Genomic DNA, 18,105 nt, shown 5'->3' with positions numbered 1-18,105 from the left:
CAGTTCCGGGTAACAAAGAATACAACAAGTCTCCGGAGTGTAAGTGGAAAGAGTGACTTTAATCTTTTGGAAAATAAATAACTTGAAGTTATCTCAAAATATTTTCAAAGGGACTACTATGCCCTTAGGTCCTTAAATCCTGGAAGAGTGAGGTATTTACTCACCACTGTTTAAAACCTTTACTTCAAACATTTTTAGATGTATTTCTTAGCCATCTACTTGATGTGTCACAAAGTGACCTTAGTGACCATGGGCTTACAGCACATACAGCATAGGTGACCATATCCTGTGGTCTCTGTTACAGATCAAGGTGTATCATATAGAATCTGAAACAGATTTGAGAAAAAAAACTTAGATATCCAGATAGTTTTTGCTATGAAACACGATTCAACTTGCAGATGTATCACCATTGCCAAATGTGAATGTTAAAAACTTAGATATCCAGATAGTTTTTCCTGTGAAACACGATTCATTTTGCAGACGTATCACCTTTGCCTAATGTTAATATATTTTGCTATGTGTCAGGAACAAGGCTGGGCTGTGACAATACAGAAACGAATGGGACACAGCCTGTGCCCTTAGACTATAGAGGAGAGGCCGGTAAACGGGATGACCAGGAAGACACCTTCACTGAAAGACAAGGACACAAAGTGTGTGTTTTTTGTGTACACAGAGGAATCGCTCACTCAGCTGGTCCATGGGGAAGGTGTGGACTTGGTCTGTCTGTCTGTCTGTCAAATTGCTCAAAGACCAGGATATGAGACATCCTTAGGGAATGGGGGTTTTTCCCTGAAACAACCTCAGTGGCAGTGAGGGGTGGATGGCATCCCCAAGCGTCCCAGGCCTCGCCCGCAGCAACACTTGGCAAGCTCCGAAGAATCTGAATTCTCATGTGTCAATCTGAAAATTAGTGGAAAATTTGTATTCTCTTCTCTAACCTTAGATCCTATCCAACAAAACTGTTGATAGGTCAAAAACAAGTTTTTTAACTTTTTATTTTATATTGGAGTACAGTTGATTAACGATGTCGTGTTAGTTTCAGGTGTCCAACAAAGTGATTTGATTATGCATATACATGTATCTATTCTTTTTCAAATTCTTTTCCAATTAGGTTGTTATAGAATACTGAGCAGAGTTCCCTGTGCTGAACAGTAGGTCCTTGTTGGTTATCATTTTAAATATAGCCGTGTGTACGTGTCAGTCCCACACTCCCTAAGTATTCCTCCCCCTTCCCCCCTGGTAACCATAAGTTCATTCTCTAAGTCTGTGAGTCTGTTTCTATTTTGTAAATAGTGGTCATTCCCTAGAGTGCGAACATCTGAAAAGAATGCTTTGCGTGATTTGCCCTTTGTATCTTATCTTGCTGTTTCATGCCCCTGTGCCACTGCTGTCCTGGGGAACGGGTGTGTGTGTCAGCACCCAGGGGTCCACAAGATTGTTGGGAAGGGCTGGGGTGAGTGTCCACATAGGGGAGCTGGACCACCAGGTGGACAGGTAAGCATGGGGCAGAGCTCCCTTGAGCTGTGCTAACAGTGTATAGGTGAGAGGCAGGCCTGGAGGATGGGGCAGGGGTATGACCCAGTTATGCCTGAATTAGGGGAGAACTGAAGATGGATTTGAAAGCCAGAGCCAGGGGTAAAAGGAGCAGTTAGGAGATGAAAGTTGACACAAGGTGAGAGAGAGCGGAAGAAGGAGGACAGGTATTTAAAGGTTTGTAAGGGTTAAGAGCAACAGGGCTTGCTAGGTAATTAGAAATGGGAGCTAAGGAGGAGAAAGAGTCCAAGACAAACAATAGTAATGGCCTATCTTTATTGAGTGTTCGCGACCTGCCAGGCCCTGCAAGATGCATTCTACTTGGGTTTTCACTGAATCCATATTAGAAGTCTCTGTAATGCCTGTTTCCCAGATGAGAAAATTGAGGCTCTCTAAGAGGTTATGTCACTTGCCCAGGGTCACTGAACTGGTAAGTGCTTGGTCCAAGAGTTGAATCCAGGTTTATGCTTAAATCACTGGGCAAATCCTGGTGCTATTCATTGAAAGAGAAGAAGGAGGAGAAGAATCACAAGAGAATAGGACATCTGCTGAGTTTTTACTATGTGTCAGATAGTATTCTAGGTCCTTTCCAGAGATTAACTGACTTAATTTTTAAAAAACTCTCCGACAGCTATTGTTTCCCCCATTTTACAGGTGAAGAAACTAAGGCACACAAGAGGATGTGTACTTTGACCAAGGTCACACAGCTTGTAAAGCAGAGCAGCCAGGATTAGAACACAGGCAGTCTGTCTCTGGAGCCTGTGCTTTTAATGACTTCATCATACAGTCGGCACTCCATATCAGCGGGTTCCGTATCCGTGAATTCAACCACCATGATTCAAAAATATTTATTCAAAAATCCCAGAAAATTCCAAAAAGCAAAACTTGAATTTGTCATGCTCCAGCAACTGTTTACATAGCATTTACACCGTATTCGGTATTATAAGTAATCTAGAGGTGATTTAAAGTACACAGGAGGAGGTGTGTAGGTTACATGCAAACAGCACACCACTTTATATAAAGAACATGGGCGTCCACAAACTTTGGTATCCGTGGAAGGAGAGGGTCCTGGAGCCGCTCCCCTGCTGATACTGATGCACTACTATACTAGAAGTTTGGAAATGTGGTACAAGGTACCTGCCCATATCCAAAGAACAAGGTCCTTCAATGAGTTCGGTTTATTGGTCAGAGCTCAGAATAGTGATCTGGTCTAGGGACAGAGAGCTGGGGTCATTGCCTTATAGGAGAAATTCAAAGTCTTGGAAGTACATGAGACCACCCACAGACCACCGTAAGCTGCACGTGTTACACTGATGGAATGATCCTATCCATGATTATGGGGCTTCTTAAACCTCCTCAGGCAGACAGAGCACCATTTAAATATCTAAATAGAGGTATTTATTAGGTGGTTGGCAGCATGAAGCACTGCCAACCACTCCGCTGTCTCAGAGAAGTTGTCACTGTCACCACTGATGTTTTAATCGCCTACACGTGGATATTTGTTTACATGCAAAAGTATAATATAACTGAGAGTCTTGGCAATGCGTTTATTTCATCACAGTTTTTATTTTATCTACCGCCCCAGTTTTTGGTGGATGGAAAATGCCAGTATCTTACTTTCTGAGGCTGTGGTGTTTCACAGTGTTTCAGAGTGAAATGAAGAACCAAGGCAAGTAATTACATAATTAAGAGAAAAATATCATTTGAGACAGTGCAATAGTGGAGGGAAAAGTAATTACTTTTAATATTGAATTATCTCGCGCGTTGTCTCAATTCTCTAGTCTGTGTCATGATGCCTGTAGCAACAATACAATCATTTGGAACAAAACTTAACCACTTGCTAAAATATGCACGCTACAGTGGGAATGGAATCCATGTAAATTCTTTCCAAAAGTCTGTCTTTTTCTCAGAAGGGAGCATTCAAGAATATGTTGAAAATAACAAAAATACTGTCAGAGGATGTTTCTGAAGTTTAAAGGTAAACCATTTGCTGTACTTTGGGTTCTTTGTGATTGTGTCTAAACAATGTCAAAATAACTAGTTAGGAAGTTATGCATCCAGTGAAATAGTTATTAAGTTTGTGGGAAATTGAATCTGGTAAGTTGACTGAATCCCATTCTGTTTTGTTTCTCTTGTGGAATCATTTCAACCGGCTTTAGTGTGTAGAAACAGTGTAAATGAAAGTGAGACTCTCAAAATTTGATGTAAAGTTTCCATGATATTTTAAAAGAGCCCTCCCTGCCAAGTCTTTAATTTATTTGTTTAAACTCACAGAATGTTTAGAGCGACTGGGTGGGAGAGATGTTATTCTCACTATGAAGAAGAGACACCAGGCTTCTGAATGCTGACGTGACTTTTTCAAGGTCAAGCAGACCTCAGGGGCACAAACCAGATATTAAGCAAAGTCTTCCATAAGAAATCCAACTTTTGGGCTTCCCTGGTGGTGCAGTGGTTGAGAGTCTGCCTGCCGATGCAGGGGACACGGGTTCGTGCCCCGGTCCAGGAAGATCCCACATGCCGCGGAGCGGCTGGGCCCGTGACCCATGGCCGCTGAGCCTGCGCGTCCAGAGCCTGTGCTCCGAAACGGGAGAGGCCCGCGTACCGCAAAAAAATAAAAAAGAAATCCAGCTTTCTTTTCTATATCAGATGCTTCTAGGTAAACACTTTCTAGATCACAGCCCACATCTGATAATATGTTTTCTATTTTTAGTTGTTGGTGATTTAGTGGCATAAGTGGAAATTGTTAACTTGATGGCATTTGTTAACTGCGAAGATAAATGCCTTGTGTTCGTACCCAGGGAGCATGCCGTACTTCTAAAAATAAGCACCACTCTAACTGATAAGGATTTGCCCTGTGCTCAGGCTGTGGTGGGAAGAAATAAAGGAAGAAAAGCCTTTTTTGTTTTGGGGTTTTTTTTGGTCTATCATTTAAATCGGAGAGCTTCCCAACCCCCTTCGGAAGGAGGCTATTTAGAAAATAGTGATTCCTGAGATGGTGATTCCTGAGGACCAGCCTTCAGGACTTCTGAAAAGCTCCTTGGTGTTTCAGCCCCTATCCTAGGAGGACCTAGTCCTTTAAGTCTGTTTAGCTATCATCTGTGACAGGCGTCCACAAGGTTGAAACCTGTGTTGATATTTCCTGTTGATTTTTCTTTTATTCCTCCCACTGAATGAGTATTTTTAAAAAAACAGAAAAAGATGTATCCCAGGGAAGCAAACTCAGCCTTAAACCAAGCTCAGTTTACGTTTAGAATTGGGCTCATGGAATGGTACTAGTCACTATTGATAATATAGACAGAAACTGTTCTATCAATGAATTTGTTGTCACATGTGTAAAATCAACTCAGGGCACATTATGAGGATGATATACCATTTCCTCCATGCTCTGACATGTTTTGGAAAATCACGGAAGGAAAAATATAAACATGTCCAAGTTATGGTTGAAGACTTTGTTCTGCTTGAGAAAAACAGATTGTCTTCCAAATTCAATTAGTTGATTGGAAATTATTCTATTTTCCACTTAATGAAGTCTTCATTGCCTGAAGTGTGATCCCTTTTCCTTCTTATTTTTGAGCTCCTTTTCTCCATCATGGGCTCTTCTTTTTTTTTTTAAAGACACCTTTTTAAAAAAAGTTTCATTCATTTATTTATTTATTTTTGGCTGCGTTGGGTCTTCATTGCTGCGTGTGGGCTTTCTCTAGTTGCGGCGAGCGGGGGCTACTCTTCATTGTGGTGCACAGGCTTCTCATTACGGTGGCTTCTCTTGTTTCGGAGCACAGGCTCTAGGTGCGGGCTCAGTAGTTGTGACACGCGGGCCCAGTAGTTGTGGCTCGCAGGCTCTAGAGCACAAGCTCAGTAGTTGCGGTGCACGGGCTTAGTTGCTCCGCGGCATGTGGGATCTTCCCAGATGAGGGTTTGAACCCGAGTCCCCTGCATTGGCAGGTGGATTCTTAACCACTGCGCCACCAGAGAAGCCCCCATCATGGGCTCTTTCTTCTATCACAGATTTGTGCACACGCTGTCACAACTGGACAGGACCGATGCTTGTTAATGTCTCTTCTTCGTTGTGAAAATGTATAAATGAATCAGCATTCAGGAAATTGTTTTTAAAGGCTGATTTTCCTGATTCTGTGACAGTGACATTTTTGCATTGCATTTGGAATAGACGGTGTCAATTTTATTGCAGTCGGGGTTGGGGAAATGAAGGAGAACGGAAGCCAAGTCTCCTTCAAGATTCTCATGCCCTGACTTGTCTGAAATGCCAGAAGCTCTAGATTCTCATAATATGAAACGTAATGTGAATGGTAAGAGACGCAAAGGTTTATTTTCATTTTTAAAAAATTGGGGGGTTGTTATCATATATACATGTGTCACTAAACCTGGGTTACAGAACCCACATCTGCTTGAATGTATGCAGGCAGGTCATTTCATATTTTCGTTCTTCTTCTTCCTGCATAAGATGTATTATAAAATATGCCAGGAAAAAGAAATCTAATTATGTTGTTTTTCAAATCAAAACTATTTAGGCTTTGCTATATCTTGAGACTGTTGAGAATATTTTAAGATCATAGAAATAATCCCAAAGTTTCCAAGAATAAATACCGGGAACTACTCAGCAAACCCAGCTATTTTAGTTCTCCTCCATCCACACTTCTCTTTGTCTATTTCTGTTTCCAAACCATGATCTTTTTATTTCCTCTCTTATTAAAGATAGCTAGGATTATTCTTGAGTAGGTTCACGTCGAAAAAAGGCTATGCCTTTCATTTTAAGACGTTTATGACTTTGTAAATGAAGAAAATAATGGGATGTGAAAACAGTGGTGTTGCTAGCATATCCTAATGTTGGCTACATTGAAATTTAAGCTAAAACCTTGGCTCAAATCCTGAAGACCATAGCAGGCACAGGCAAGGGTGGCTTATGAGTCCATGTATTCAGTCCAATGCCAGTTGTCTGTTTACAAAACATACTTATTCCTTAAGATGACTTCCTGGAGCCTTTGCATTGGTGTTGGGTTTCTGAGCCAGCACACACAACGCCCTGGAATTTAAAGAGGCCGGGATTATCCAGTCAGCCAAGCAAAAGGGGACGAGTGAAAACAAAGCAGAAGGAAAAAGGATTTCTATGAGGATCCGTTGGTTATCTGTGCCTCTACCATCCCTGAAGGACTGTAAGATGGACTCCATTATTTGGAGAGGCCAAAGGTCACATTTTTAGTTTTTAAGGCAGTACAAGTAACAGTTGGTTACTGAAGACATGCCCTTCCCTCTGGTTTCCAAATTGGCTTTTATTTTCACCCGGTTTGCAGTCGACGGGCTGCAGGGCCGGGCTTGGCTTGGATCTGACTCATGTCAGCCTTCCCTCACCGGGTGGAGGTCAATTGATAACACGCAAAACTGATGATTCCAGGCAGCAATGTGGTCGTATTATTTAGAGACATGAAGATAACCAGCAAAAACATTAAAGACACAAAGTGTATAAAAGTGGTCCATGGCTCTGGGGAGCAGGGCTGCTAGGGGCAGGACGGATCAAGGAACTATTGCTTTTCTTTGTAAGCCCTGAAGTGTCTGCTTTTTGTTTGTTTGTTTTTATTATTAAAGACATCGTAGGTGTTACTTCCATTAAAAACAAATCCAGTTTGGGGATTAGCAGATACACACTACTATATATAAAATACACAACAAGGTCTTAGTGTGTAGCACAAGGAACTGTATTCAATATCTTGTAATAACCTCTAATGGAAGAGAATCTGAAAAAGGATACATATAACCGAATCACTTTGCTGCACATCAGAAACTAGCACAACACTGTAAACTAACTCTACTTCAATTAAAAGAATCGCTTTTAAATAAAAAGTTTGTTTTCGTTTCTAAAATAATTTCCATGACATTCATTCCACTTTTTAAATGTAATATAATTTTTACCCATAATTTAAATGTCCAGATTAAGGTATTTTTCCCATTAATAAATATTTAGTATCTGGGCCTCAGGGGAGGAAGAAATGGTCAAAAGCACTTTGTTATAATACATTTTGTAGCAAAACGATAGTCGAATGAAGGCGAAAAGGGAGTTTGTGATAAGAAACAAAACACTGAGCTTTTTATGTATTTATTTATTTTTTTACTACTATAGAAAGATTTCAGAATACAGCTTAATAGTTATTGGGACATATTCCCCTCCCCCCCTTATTGTCTCTTTAAAGCCCTGCAACATTCTTTAACATTCTTAATATAATCCTAGGTTATATCATAAACCTGGTTAAGAGTATGCACTTTGAAGACATTGGATTTAGGCTGCTTAACTTTTTTTTTTTTAAATAAATTTATTTATTTATTTTTGGCTGCGTTGGGTCTTTGTTGCTGTGCACAGGCTTTCTCTAGTTGCGGCGAGCAGGGGCTGCTCTTTGTTGCGGTGCACAGGCTTCTCATTGCTGTGGCTTCTCTTGCTGCGGAGCACGGGCTCTAGGTGCGTGGGCTTCAGTAGTTGTGGCTCGCGGGCTCAGTAGTTGTGGCTCACGGGCTCTAGAGCGCAGGCTCAGTAGTTGTGGTGCATGGGCTTAGTTGTTACGCGGCATGTGGGATCTTCCAGGACCAGGGCTCGAACCCATGTCCCCTGCATTGGAAGGCGGATTCCTAACCACTGCGTCACGAGGGAAGCCCCCAAACTTGGGTTTAAACCTTGACTCTTCCACTCTGCTGTCTCAGTTCACTCCCCCCCATCCCCGCTCCTCCTGCCCCACCAACCTTGCATGAAATGCATCTCATACTAGCACTTACCTCACAGGGTTGGCATAAGAATTAAAATGATGATCTATTTAAGGGGGTTGGCACATAATAAGCATGCAGTACACTTTTTATTATTGATGAGGAAAGCAAATAATTCAGCAATGATGTTGCACAGCACAGAGCAAGTATACAAAAGTCACGTGGCAGCCTTGCTGTAATATGAGTCAGGTCCATTTTCGAGTATTGCCCCGTGTCCTGGAATCAAGCTTACATTTGATCCCTGCTGAATGGATGCTGTCTTCACAAATCTCACAAATCCCAGGCTCCTATCAATAGCTGAAACCAGTAAAGCAAAATGGTTTAGTAAAGGATGTTAGTTTCTATCCAAGAAACATCGTAAAAAAGTTCTCTCCTGCCTTCTAGTTTTATAGGGCTGATTTTATTTTCTCACAAAATTGGGCATACTTGGTAGTTGTCCAAATAAATGCCCAATAAATAGTTGAGCAATTATGTCCCTAAGGACAAAAAAATTCCAAAAATTAGGACCCAAGGGAAGATCATTTTCTCTCTGACTTACTTTTTTTATTCTAGTTTCTTGGGAAAGAGCCCCAGGTTCCTTGTGGCCAGAGAGACAACGGGGCAAGGAAAACTGTTTCCCTTGGATCCTCTACACCTTCTATTTGAACTGCTTCATGACTTGGCCGTCCTCTTTTCCACCTCAGGCAATGCCACATGATGCTTTCAAATGTGTTCTCTGCCCAGCTTCAGGGAATTGGGCCCAGTATGAGGCAGTGACTGTCTCTGTGTCACACACACACACACACACACATGCTTGTAACAATAAAATATACGTGTGTTGGTTCTCAACCCTGAAATGAGAAGTCTCATTCTGGCATTTTCTGATTTTGCCTTTAGCTTTTCCAGTAATAGACGTTTTATATGTTTATTTATTAGAAGAAAACAAAAGGAAGTAGAAAAATCAGGGGAAAGGACAGTGGGTTTGTGTCTGAGGAGATGGAAACCATACATCCACACATTCATTAGGTCTTCTTTAAGTATGTAAGCAGTTATTCCCAATAAGTCGTTGGTGAAAAGTGTATAGCATCTTTACCTGTTTACCTACCGATGGTGCTTTAAGAATTTGAGCACCTAATCAGTAATAGAGATGATAACTTACACATCTGAAAACAGAACATACTACTATTATTTCCCAAAAGCTGATTTCAAATCCGGATGCGTTTGGGAAGCTCTCTTGTCTTCTGACCTCTTGTCTCCCAGCCCCCTCTCCGCTGTGGCGCACCTCCCCCCATCACCCTTGGTTTGGGTCCCCCAGATCCCCAGGCTCTCCTTCGCCTGACCCACACCAGTCCTCAAGCCTAGACCACTCTCATGATCCACCTCCTCTTTTTTTGGAAGTAGAGAGTGAATATAAGAAGATTTAATTCCACTCTGAACGAGACCAGCTACGTTATTTGTGGGGTCTCAATGCAAAATGAAAATCTGGGTCCCCGGGGGAGATGAAGGAGTCAATCTCCCCTTCCTTAGGACTCTGAGGGTCCCAGAGAATGACTTAGGGCTCCTCGGTTGTCTTTATCCAAACTGCTCTTTACACGGTTCTCTGCAAGGTCCCTGTCCTCTACCCAAATGCTACTGAGAAATCTATGTAAGGGACTGTTTCCATTGCATTGGATTGGGTTCAAGGCCGCCTCATAGCCTCCAGGTTTTCCACTGCAAAATGATACCACATTTACACAGATACCAGTTAAACAGTCAACCTATACTCACCTAAATGGGAGCTTGGCTGGTTGGGGAGTATCCTGCACTCCTGAGGTTGTGCATCTGAGCTTCTCTGCCTTTACACATGCATGAGTTGAAAGGCTGAGAAGCACAGTTACAGTGTCCCCTCAGGGGTCCTAATCTTGGAACCAACGCTGATGAGAAAGGCATCCAGAGCCCTGGCACAGCCAAGATGGATATTATCGCGAGACTTCTAATGAATATGCAGACTTCAGGGGGCGGAAGTAGAACAGAGCCGAGAGGGAAAGGGAAGGATGGGGGCCAGAGAAGACTGATCCACATGGAGCTGAAGGAGAAAGGCTGAGGAGAGATGGTAAGCAGGCAGCAAGCATGGTAGGGAAGCTGAGAGAGGGGTCAACAAGCTAAGTCTTCAAATATATTTTCATGTGGCAAGACGCTCCTGTTGTATAAACCCGATGCTTGGGGAGGGTTGGTTCCCTAGAGGAACTGGATGGGACAACACTCCATAACAATGCACATTCTTTGCAGGAGAACCAAGAAATTAAAACGTCCCAAGGGAGTTAGGATAGAAGCTCTTAATAACTGCGATTGGGCATCAATGGGAAAACTCAGTTGACTGAATCACAATTCATTAATATTCTTTCAATTTATCATATTTGTTTCATTAAAACTTTTTTCAAATGTATCATAAATGTTGAGACTGACATAGGCTGAATTTAAAAGTTTCAAATCTGACATTTCAACTCCTTTTTACTTTCAGTTTGTGAATACATATTCCATACCCATCACCCATTATCTATTAAGAAACGGATAAAGAACCATTTCCTGGTAATCATAGATCACCCCAACATTCATAGGCATAATCTCGGAAATTTTATCCTTGAAGAAAAAAATGTGAAAACCTACAAGTATCTTAAAATTGACACTTGAAACAGAAAGTGTTTTTGTATCCTTAAATACAGCATTTTTCTGCCATGCCTGCCTGCGTAGGGTTAGTCTCTACATTGTTATGGAAATATTTTTCTTCCTTCACATCTTATTCTTAGTTATGTTCTTTTTGTTCAGACATCTAAATCTGAGCTAGATTGGGGAAGGATAGAATTCTTATTTCTGACAAATGTTATTTGGGAAGAATGATTTCTTTTCCCCAAGTGTATGTAGGAAGTAAATTTATTTTTTAAAAAAAGGCACAAAGGCACCCCTAGGCTTAGCAAATAGGGATATTTAAATATTTTAACATCTATTTATAGTTTATTATTTAAATTTACTTCTCCTCTTAGTAGCCTAGAGGGATAAGGAATATTTATTTGCCCAGGAGGAAATATCCACAGGTGATATATATGTTCACATCTGGATTTTAAAATGTTTCTCACAGAGTGTTCCTAGGTCCTTTTGCTACAGTATCACCAGGATGCTTATTTAAAATGGAGATTCTTGGTCTTTGACACAGATTTACACAATCTGAACCCCCAGAATGGGGTCCTTGCTCAGCAACAATTTATCAGTTGAGTATAATTTAGATTTTGTTTACCTACGTTTTTTGTAACAACTATTTTGACATAAATTATATCCATGTCATTAATTCCACATCAGAAATCACAGAAATTTTATCAATTGCTAATTAATCGTGAGTAGAGCGATTGACTTCAGTTATTTAAGGGAAAAAATAACATTTATGCAACGAGGCTTAGTAATATGAAAAAGCAAGAATAAGAAATAGATTCTTGTCTGATTCTTATACTTCGCTGACACTGAGTACTACTGTGAGGCACAACTGCAAAAAGGAAGAATAAGTAGTTAATGTTTAGTCAAGACGATAATCTCTCTGCAATGCAGGTAGTATATGAGATTCCCGCCCATGTGAAACACAGGTGAAGTTGAATGAATGATAAATTATTTAAAAAGTAATTGGATTGCAGGAATCTTCTTCCACTTTGTTTTATCAAAATGGCAATAGCCCTGCCACATTTGCTCACGTTTGACTTTGGGGAAATGAAATTTGACACAGAAGGATTGGTAAGGGCAGGGTTGAGTTTGTTGGTGTAATATATAAATTGTACTGATTGAATTATTCCTGAGTCTTCTCCTCAAGCATACCTTGAAACCTCCTTTACCACTTTCTGATTTATAAGGCCATGAAGAACTCCACAATGCCTTTCCATGAATTCATAGTTTGTTAATTGCAACAATACGAGAATAGGTTTGTATGTATGTGGGCGAGGCAGGTTAAATCAGTTGACGGATGCACGAGGGCTGGTGAGAAGGTACCCTGCCCTCTACAGCTCAGCCGTGTTCCCCAAATTCTAGACCTGGCTCCCCTCTTACTATCTGTGTGATCATTAACACAACAAAGCATTTAATTTCTTGTTTTTTACACTATAATTTTAAGCTACATCAGTGGTTTCCAAATCTGGCTTTTAGAAAGGAAGCTTTTAGAAAACATGGATTCTCTGTCTGACTCCCCCAAATTTGTATTCAGTGTGTAGTGAAGAACGAACTAAAGAGTTCTAAATGAACAAAGAGTACCTAAAGAGAGGTCTGGCCTTTGCCCTTGGCACTAGGAGGTGCTCTCCAGGCTCCTGGAATGTTCCTGCCTAAGAGTGTCTTTATTTGCCTGGGATTTTAGCCACTGGACAGTCTAACAATATGACTTATGATGGGGGCTTTGGGGGAATACTCAAGTTAATTTCAATCTTTGGAGTAGCCAGAGAAAAAGGGAGGGGCTGGGGAATACAGGTCAGACATTCAGGCAGGATTGGATGGAGCCCTTGCAGAATCCCTGGACACCAAAACTCTGGGTGAGCTTCCCTGGGTGGTGTTGCTCTGTGCCCATCGTCCACCTGGATGCAGGGATGGTGATGCTTCCTGATTCCACCTTAGGTGTCTCTTCCTTCTCCTGGATCTCATTTGTATCTTTTGCCTGTAATAAGCATGACCGTGAGTGTAAGAGCCTTCAGTGACTTCTGTGAGTGGGTGTGGAGACCCTCCAATGTGTAGTCAGCTGGTCTGAAGTGCAGGTGGCCCCCGAACCTGCAGCTGATATCTGAAGTGAGGGTGGTCTTGTGGGGTTGTTTCTTAAGACTTTTAAGTTCATCTAACTCATAGCATTCAATATACAGTCATACCGTGTTTTATTGCGATGCGTTTTATAGTGCTTGTGGATACTGAATTTTCGACAAGCTGAATGTTTGAGGCAACCCTGCCCTGAGCAAGTCGACCGGAGCCATTTTTCCAGCAGTGTTTGCTCACTTTGTGGCTCTGTATCACATTTTGGTAATTCTTGCAATATTTCCAACACTCCACCAGCAAAAAAGATTACGACTTGCTGAAGTTCCAGATGATGGTTAGTATTTTTTAGCGATAAAGTATATTTTAATTAAGGTATTCACATTGTTATTTTAGACATCATGCACACTTAATAGACTGCAGGATACTGTAAACATCACTTTTATATGCACTGGGAAACCAGAAGCTTCATGTGACTAGCTTTATTGCAATATTTGCTTTATTGCAATGGTCTGGAACCGAACCTGCAATATCTCTGAGGTCTGCCTCTATTTGAAAGGAGCTGGAAACAGTTAAAAACAAGAACTGGAAGGGTACTGCCGGGCTGTGTTATATCTAAAGGTCGTCTCCAGGTCTAACGATATTTCTTTACATATTTTGTCTGTTTGGCGTATGCATTTGTTTTTTTATTTAGACTTCAAGGGCAGAAAGTTGAGTGATTCATGTTCCTTAACTCATGGAACATTATCATTCTTGGTTTTGTTGTATTCTCTATTTCATTGATTTATCCTCATACCTACACTATTTCCTTTCATCTTGTTTCTTTGAGTTTATTCTCTTGATCTTTTTTTCAGCTTCTTAAGTTGAATGCTTAGCTATTTATTCCCCAGATTTCTTGTTTGCCAAATAATTCATCATAAGCTACGTGCTGTTTGAGGTGTGTTGCACACACTTTGGCCTGTAGTATTTTATTGCCCAGTTTAAATATCCCAAAATTTCCCATGCAATTTACTCTTCAACCCAAAATTCATTTAGTAACCACCTATTTAGTTTCTGAATATCTGGAATTTTGGTTAATTCTTCTTTGGTTATTGACTTCTTATTTTAATAAATAAAGTCAGAGGTCTTGGGTCATTGTTGTCTACATTTGTTATTTCATTAGAAATGGCAAAATAGTGATTTTATAATTCTTTTATTCATTCACATGTATTAGCCAGAATTCTTCCGTAAAGAAGAAATATCCCTCAGCAACCATTTTCTTTTTTTTTTTTTTTTTTCGGTACGCGGGCCTCTAACTGCTGCAGCCTCTCCCGTTGCGGAGCACAGGCTCCGGACGCGCAGGCTCAGCGGCCATGGCTCACGGGCCCAGCCGCTCCGCGGCATGTGGGATCTTCCCGGACCGGGGCACGAACCCGTGTCCCCTGCATCGGCAGGCGGACTCTCAACCACTGCGCCACCAGGGGAGCCCAGCAACCATTTTCTTACCCTGAAATACGGTTGGTAAAAGACATTCAGGATGAATGTTTAATTTTCTTGCCTTTATCAATTTTCACAATCATGGGCTGGTATCTTAGGAACCTCCAGTGGAGACCAATGTGTATATTTTAATATTAAGAACCCGTGAGCTTTCATGTGCTTGAAGTGTTTCTATTTATTGTGTATCATTATTCTTTTTCATGCTAGCCCCCCAGCCATTAGGCCAATGGGTGCCCCTTTCGTGTCCCTGTGTCCTTTTAATAGGATTCTGTTAGTCTTTGATAACTTCCTTACTTGCTGGCATAACAAGAAGTTTATGCCAGAAAGAGTTATTTATGAACTTTCTACCTCAGATCTGGCATCAGCTATATCTCTATGTGCCCAGGCTTTAATGGGAATTATTTTTAGAGACCCCGGGTTAGGTGCTGTAAGTGTCTCTAAGCTCACTGCTTCTAGCCTGCAAAATACATATAGTTTTTAAAGCAAAACACATCATAAAATTGTCCTGGTATTTCCAATTCAAATTTAATATTACACGGTTTCTAACTTACCTACTTTATTTTATTTGCTCAGAAAATGTGCTTGTCTCCTTCTCCTATGGAAGAGAATTTATTGTTTATCCTTATATTGTTTCATTTGAAAAAAAAATTCCCTTCCCCTTATTTACCCAAGATTTTAAGTAACCACTATGTCTACTTTGCTTCTTTTTAAAAAACAATATAGCCTAGAGATCCATATCATGATACAGAGTTTCTCTTTAGCCTCTTTAGTCAGCTGTGTGTATCCCAGCTTGTGGATGGTATCAAAGATTGTCAGCCAGTCTCCTGTTGATGGTCATTTGGGTTGTTCTTAATCTTTTGCTATTGGAAACGAATGGTGAAAAACTACCCTGAGTAAATTTCATTTTGTATTTTTGTCCGTGTATCTTTGAGATAGATTTAAAGAAGTAAGACTGCTGGGTCAAAGAATTAATTCATATGGAACTTTTCAATATAGAGCCAGACTCCTCTCCCTGAGTGTTGAATAACTGCATTCCCACTACCAGTGGTGAAAGTATGTATTTCCCCATGGTCTCACCAATAGGTTATGTTGTCAAATATTTGGATTTTTTACTGGGCTTATAAGTAATGCAAGTCTCCCAATGCAGTTTAATATACTGTCATTTCCCCATTACTAACTAATTTTTCTCACTCTCACTAAATTCTCTCACTCTTCTTGTGGTTTTGTCAGTTGGTCCCTTATATACTGTGAGGCAATATTGTTAGGTCAGCAAATGTTTATAAAAATAAAATTCTAAAATAGACTGTTATTTTATTATATAATGGCAGTTACAGAATTTTCAGCTTGAATTTTTATTTTGTGTGATATTAAAATCACTAACTTGGCTTTCTTTGGCTTACATTTGTCTGGAGTATCGTTCTCAACCCCTTAATTTTCAAACTCCCTGGATCTTCTAGTTTTAATGGTGTCTCTTGTAGACAGCAATTCGCTCAACTGTTTAATCTGAAGATCACAAGTCTGACAAGGTCTTGATCATTCAGCATAATCCATTTCCATATTTCCATAGTCAGATGTATTGTGCCATTATTTTATGTTTTATGAACCACATATTTTAATTTTTCTCCTTTTCTGTTTTTTTTTTTTTTGTTTTTTTTTTTGCGGTACACGGGCCTCTCACTGTTGTGGCCTCTCCCGTTGCGGAGCGCAGGCTCAGCAGCCATGGCTTACGGGCCCAGCCGCTCCGCGGCATGTGGGATCTTCCCGGACCGGGGCACGAGCCCATGTTCCCTGCATCGGCAGGCAGACTCTCAACCACTGCGCCACCAGGGAAGCCCCGCTTTTCTGTTTTTTTAAAAAATAGATTAATATTTCCTTCTTTTGATTCAAAAATCATACATTTTATTTTTATGCCTATGGTGAGTGTCCCAATTTTAAAAAATTTAAAAATAAAAAAAAAATAGGCCCATAATTTTTTGTATTTTCTTCATTGATTTTTAAGCTTCTCAGTATCTACGTCTTCATCCCTAAACAAAACAAAACAGAACCAAACACAATTAGAAACCAGACAGAGCAACCCAAGCCAGATTTTTTTCTTCAGTTTCTACCCAAGCAAGCTCACCCTTTCCTATGATGTCAGTTTCTGCCTTTTTTCCAAAACAGCAAAAGCAACAGTTATTTACTCATCTGTGAATATATATAGATTTCAGAGAGCCTACATTTATTTTTCTTATTTCTGAGCCGTTTCTATTAAGAGAGTTCTGTCTACTAAAACTTCTGCAGATGTATTTGATTGAGAATATAACTAAGTGGGAAAATTCATGTTGCAAAGTGATTATCAACACTGGAAGTAATGACCCCATTGTCTCCCAGCACCTTGTGCTTCTGATGAGAGGTCTGGTGTCTACCTGATTCTTATTCTGTGGTAGGTGATGTGCTCTTTCCTTCCGGATGCTTTTAACTTGATGGGCAGCCATAATCTGCCCTGGATTATGACTAAAAAAGAAAATATTGCAAAGAAAATGCCCTCCCTCGAACTATCCTCATTTATACTCCTGGCAACTACTGTTCAGGGCCATCACTTTCCCACATTCCACAGGAAACACCACCTTTTCTCTCCCCAGGCTGTCAAATGGCTTTAACATCAGTTTCTTACATCCATTAACTTCTCATCTCTCTGCATCTCCAGAGCAAAGTACTGGGGGGACAGCTGCTCCCACTAGTTTGTCAGCCTGACAGGAACTGGAACAGCCCCCAATTTCATTTAAAACTTAAGCAAATAGTCCAGTTTGTGCATGTGGCTTTCAACCCAACTTGTGTAACTTCCGAGTTATTTGTTGTTGTTGACACTATTATTTGATTCTTTCAACATTCCCCCAAACCTGCTTCTGTTTCCTTGATACCTGATAATTATATGATTGTAATATAGATGATCAGGTCTTTGTCATTATTAGAAATATTTTCCATCAGTTTGGCTGTTTTCTTTATCATTATGCTAGATAATAAGCTACATTCAGTAGGATGAATTTGATTTTGAAGAAATTATACCTCTGGTTATCTGATCTGGATATAGAGCCCTGATTTGTTATCACTAAGCAGAGGAAAGCCTCTCAGAGGTTTTGGTGAAAGGAGAATTTATTTCCTCTTTATCCACATCAGAATGGTTCTCCATGGAGCTATGCATACACTCCCAAATATTTTCTCCAGGTGACTCAAAGGCTGGAACATTACCCTCTATGATTTCTTTTTAAAGTGCTGACAGAGCTAGATGTTTCATAAGCTGAAATCCTAAAGAGAAAATCTGGTCTGAAATTCAGCCTTGGGTAGAAAATGTTTGAAGTCACGGATCTTCTACTCACTCCCATTATATGTAGGGATCATAAATGTGGGAAGAAAGAAGGGAGACTGTTCTGATACAAAATTATTGGGGTCAGTTACTAGTTTTTGAAGTTGATTTAAATATCCCTTATTTTGAATTCTCTTTCTTATACTTTCTGTCCATCTGTTCATCTCTAATTAGAAAGATAATTTTGGCAAAAGAGAACTTAAGATGAGAGAGTGAATCCCCCTGACAGAGGGAACCGTGGTCCCCGAGGGAGAAAAGTAGTAAAT

General features: G+C 40.4%; 1 long non-coding RNA gene across 1 annotated transcript in view; it reads left to right on the top strand.

Moving 5' to 3' along the window:
- The window catches only part of LOC111176399 (uncharacterized), a 240,884-nt gene that overhangs the window by 114,121 nt on the left and 108,658 nt on the right, over positions 1–18,105 (top strand). The window lies entirely within an intron of this gene.

Source organism: Delphinapterus leucas, chromosome 18, assembly GCF_059928025.1.
Source record: "Delphinapterus leucas isolate spDelLeu-1000000601 "Yukka" chromosome 18, BTC_Dleu_Yukka2, whole genome shotgun sequence".
In the NCBI taxonomy this organism is placed as follows: Eukaryota; Metazoa; Chordata; class Mammalia; order Artiodactyla; family Monodontidae; genus Delphinapterus; species Delphinapterus leucas.
Note: the sequence above shows the minus strand (reverse complement) of the source record. Positions and strands in the feature narration are given on the sequence as shown.